The sequence below is a fragment of the Armigeres subalbatus genome, chromosome 1 (assembly GCF_024139115.2).
Source record: "Armigeres subalbatus isolate Guangzhou_Male chromosome 1, GZ_Asu_2, whole genome shotgun sequence".
In the NCBI taxonomy this organism is placed as follows: Eukaryota; Metazoa; Arthropoda; class Insecta; order Diptera; family Culicidae; genus Armigeres; species Armigeres subalbatus.
In genome coordinates this window covers 185034967-185040188 of record NC_085139.1, presented here as the reverse complement: position 1 = coordinate 185040188, position 5222 = coordinate 185034967, and the positions used below count along the sequence as shown (strand labels likewise).

The 5222-nt window shown below is 37.4% G+C and overlaps 1 non-coding gene across 1 annotated transcript; it reads left to right on the top strand.

Annotated features, from left to right (window-relative positions):
• The first annotated feature begins 1550 nt into the window (after positions 1–1550).
• Trnat-ugu (transfer RNA threonine (anticodon UGU)) lies at positions 1551–1623 on the top strand. The gene has a single exon. It is a non-coding gene; the product is annotated as a tRNA-Thr (tRNA).
• The last annotated feature ends 3599 nt before the right edge of the window (positions 1624–5222 follow it).

Sequence of the window (5222 nt, the reverse complement as noted above, 5' to 3'; positions counted from 1 at the left end):
TGAAAAAGTGATCAGGAAACTAAAAAGTTTTACAGGAAGCTTTCCTTACACATGAGTTTGTTTTGTTTCTCAGCATTTCATCGTATTTAGCAATTGGCGCCATATTTTTAGAGTTCACTCGGTTTTCAGAAGACCGATTATATTTAAAAGGCATCAAAAGTTATGAAATATTCAAACTTTAAACTATACAAATCGAGAAAAACCGGGACTTCGAAAAAAGCAAATTGAGAGACCGCCCTGTGTCTAACAGACAGATCCTGTGTCCTGCTGTACAAAATCAAATATTTTGGTTTATTTTCACAAGGCCTATGGTACATTCTGTAATATTTACGAAAGCTCATGCAGTGTCTATAATTTGATCGTACTTCATTGGTCACCGTCTACCTTCTTCTAAAGCAGCGAAAAAGTCGTGATTTTCTTCTTGCAAATTTTAATGGCCACATTGAGTGACGAAAATGGACTAGCCTGTCGGTCGGATCGTTATGCCGGGAATGCTTGTGCAAATGCAATGTTTGCAGTCTTGGTCTAACAAACCATAAAAGCGATTATCATAATATTGTTACGAGCGCGGCTCCTTAGCGCTGTCACAGCAGCGCGTGGTTGATTTCTTGTTTTATGAAGTTCTATAGATTCCACCTACGTTGGGTACCTTCACACTAGCAGAAAAGCACAAACAGACGCTGGAGAATAATTTAATTAATTCCACCGAAGTGCGCCGATAGAAGTATGCATGCTGAAATTGCGATCTATATTGTGCATGCAGCATTGAGTTATTGTTGCACACTTCAGGTGGCGGCAACAGCAGAACGAAACGGAATAGAAATCGGTTCTCAATGGGAAGCGATAGGTCGCAAAGCCGCAATTCGCGAAGAGATCGAAGGTCGTGCCACCAGTTAGTTAGAACCCAACGTGGATCGTGAACAGCCGCAGTCGTGAGAGAACTTTTATACATCTGAACACGATCGGCTGATCCACCAAGAAATTGTTGAACTGTTCCACTTCAGCGTTTGCGAATGCTAGTTACAGGGACTAGACGCATGTGTAGCTGGAAGAATTGAGCGTGTTTCAGATTCAGATTGAATTCTATTCGGCGTACATTATTTAGGGCTACTTGTTTTTATTGTTTAATTCAGTTATATTCAATATGCAATATTCATTGATTTCCTTTCACGTGGATTATGCAATTAGGTTTAATTTCCGAAGCATCATTCTATTGTTTTCAAAATTGGAAGAAAGAAACGAAGCATCAATGTCGTCGATTAGTTTTTCAAGCAAGCATGCTCACTGCCAACACAGGAATAAAACAACAACTCGATTCGTTTTAATTATTATGAATAGACCGATATGGAATCTATGAGACAAACAACCGAAACAACAGCCCCACTATTATATGTGAGCCCATCTGTACACATCTCCACTTTCCATTTGATTCCGATAACACCAAACATGGACTGGAAGATAATTGAAGCAGAACATCTGAAAAAGTTCTTAGTATACGAGAAAGGAAAAACTCGTGACCCGAATTGTGGCTATTAAAGCCTCATTTATCAGCCTCTTTAGCTCAGATGGCAGAGCGCTGGTCTTGTAAACCAGCGGTCGTGAGTTCGATTCTCACAGGAGGCACTGAATGAATTATTTTGAATAACCCAACATTTTAAAATATCTATTCATTCCTACTGACGATGGCGATAAATTAGAGGTAATAAAAGAAATAGGGACTTACTGGATTGATTTGTTTGTTGATTTTGACCCTATTAAAAGAGCTAATTTGTAGATTTTGAACACCATAAAAAATGTCAAATTAATATTAGTACTTTATTATCTAATTATTTATCATATTAATGGTAAGTCACACATGACACCGCAATAAAATGGCTTTTTCTGCTTTCCCACCGGCAAACCCTTAATTGTACTTTCAGCTTTTTTTTTATCGCCGCGTTTCATGTTTGACCTGCACTCCAAAACCGGATGATTAATAAACAAATTTAAAAAACAAGTAATTATTCAAAGCCAACTTTTTACGCCATTATTTTTCAAAGCAACAATCTGCACAAACATCCCGCAAACAAAAAAAATTCACTTCCACTAAACCGCTATTAGTTCTCATGATTCCGGTAGGTATGAAAAAAGCTAAACACAATAGGTGTACGTACACTGGCAGTAGCAGCAGCTGGGCTGAGCTGGAAGGTGAAAACACAAAAATTTATTCCCATTCATTTTTCACAGCCTCGCGCTTCGTCAAATTCCACCTCGACTTTGGCGAGCACACGACCTCTGTTGTTTCGGCCGGTGATTTAAACTCGGTGGTGCACCATGGTTTAAAATGCTTTCTTTTTTATGCTTTTCACCATACTGATGGATGTAAGAATGTGTGTATTACCAATTGTAATTTTTTTATTATTGTTTTTATATAGCAATGGCTGTGGGCTTTTTCAAACTATACGAAATCTTGTCCTTTGTCTTGTGCTATAAATCATTAAAAAAATTATTGGTTATCTGTCTCTTCCAGTTACATACCTCGCTTAACATTTCAAAAGGACCTAAGTAACATTTTTTTCATGAATTAATTGGAATAGCGCAATTAACAGAACAACATGAAAGCTATTGATTGCTGTATTCAAATTAATTCATGAAAAAAATGTTACTTAGGTCCTTTTGAAAAGTTAAGCAAGATACGATTCTGATCCATTACCTGTGCTTCAAAATTCTTCGCTATTGTTAAATATACCTATCTATGGAAGGTTCGTTCGTTTCTGCTTAGTTACAATACAACGGACTGTCTGAGTGAACTGAAGCCTTGAGACTTGGAGGAACTCTATGGCGGGTGGCTAATCCGACGATAATTCTCAGTTAATCGACAGCCGATGCAGCCCCCTACCACTACCTGTTCTGTACATGTAGTTCCATTGGTGGCATAATCGAACAAGTTGCGTTTACCCAGTGATACTGGATGGGCTACAGTTCCTCGATAAGTCTACGCCGAATGGAGTTTCCTCCTGTACTGGATTCGATGATGGGACAATCGTTTTCACTCGCTCTGAAGTTTGGTGCCCCAAGGACCTGTTCTTACAAAAAGCAACGTTTACGGATTCTTCCTGGTTCCGTACTGAATATTATCTTACGTACAACGTGTCGAATTCATCGTGCCGTGTTGTATAAACTTTCCAATAGTCATGATTCATTAACTCTTGTGTAGTGATAATGAAATCAATCTTCACATCGTGGATGTTGTAAAAATTGTTAAACAATTCGCAGGCCATAAAATCGTTCATGTTCAATCAGTTTCTTTGTGCTTTGTTGGTTAATATTGTTTGACCTTTTCAAAGAATCGAACAAGTTTAAGATATTCTGTGCTTTTGAAGAGTTGTGTTTCTTCGGTTCGCAACAGGCGGATTTGTGGAAGTGCATAATGCAATGCAATGACCGATCTTTAAATGTCCGACGGCCGATTCGTCCAAGAATACCAAATAACGCATCCAAAATATAATTTAAATATTTTCGATCTATTTGGTATTTGACTACGAATGCAGGCTGCCATCTGCACAACCTAGAGGAAGTCCATCCAGTCGGGAAAACCGGAAAAAGGGAATTTGGCATGATCTGACCGGGAATAATATGGGAGGTTATCAACCAACTGGGAAATTCATTTGAAGACAAACATTCTTCACCATCTGTCGTTTTTGTAATTTTTAAGTAATTTTCATTTCTCGCGTGATTTTTGAAAACGTCGTAAGTCCAAAGAGAGGCTCTCTTTGTTGACTTTATCTTTCGATTATTACAAAGCCATACATACATTTACATTGGATTTTCCAGCAACGATCTGAAGATAATACAGGGTGTCTACTACCTGGAAAAACCTGGAAAACCTGGAATTATCAGGGAATTTCTCCTCACCTGGAAAAAACCTGGAATTATCAGGGAATTCCTGACATAATCAGGGAAATTTCAATACCCGGTGATCATGAGTGAAATTCTATCAAAAGATAAAAAAAACCTTACAAATATTTGAATGAATATTCCAATCGAATCTATTAAAAATGTAGTGAACATTAATGGATCGTTGTTCCGCAAAAAACGTTTTGCCATCTTCAAAATAATTCCTTGAGAATTTCCGAAGCTATTTTTGGTGAAATCTAGGAATTTATTCGGGGAATCAATTAAACATTGCTTTGTAAATTCTTTTGAGTATTTCCTCGGAAATTCTTTAGGAATAAATAAAAAAATACTAAATTAGTTAAGATTTTTCAAAGCAATTCCTGGAAGAACTTCGGAAGGAATCTCGGGATCAGTTTTTCAAGGAATATCCGGAGGAATTTTCAAAGAAATCACCTGAAGAGATTTTTGAAAAAAAAAAAGTGTAAGTGATTTGTGAAGAATTTTTGCTAAAGGAATTCTTGAAATAATAGCCGAAGGAATCCCGAATGGATTTTTCAACGGAGTTTCTAAAGGTATTCTCGTCGAATTTCCAAAGAATTTGTAAAAAGCAAAATATCCGGAAAAACTCCTCCAGGTGTTTTCTAAAGTTTTCCTCAAGATACTTCTGCATGAGTTCCTAAAAAATCGCAAGGAATTTCAAAAGAATACCCGAAGCATTTTCCGAAGGTTTTTACAGTAAAGCCATAAGTAATAGAACGCTGGTGGCGCTTTGTAACCATTAAAATTTTTCTGCCAAAACCTACTTAATAACCTACTCAGATTACGATTAGATTATTTATCGTAACAAATATCGCGTTAAAGTGGAAAAACAGAATTGAATGTATGGGGATGGCATCAGGTTGTTGTTTATCATGATATTTATGATCATAAATGGCGTTATCTAAATAGGCTATAAATTGACCGGGACCGCTTGACACTTATAATACCGGTACCTTGGCTGCTAGGTCTAAACAAACTAGATGTTGGTCACAAACAAAAACAAACTAGATGTTGGTCACGCGAACAAGAGCCACAATAGTAATCTCGGGTATACCCCGTGTCAGGTATAAGGACGTTAGGCATAAAGGATGTTAAGCATAAATGCCCAAAAAACAGCCCACGACATAAAAAAGGTAGTATTACGCCTAACGTCCTTATGCCTAACGTCATGGACCCCACCCAATCTCATATTTTTGCATCAACACATTTACTGAAGGAGTTTTCGCAAGAAGTTCTGAAGGAATTCCTGAGGAAATTCCCAAACATATTTCCGGAACAATTCCTTAAGAGAATTTCTACCTAAGCTA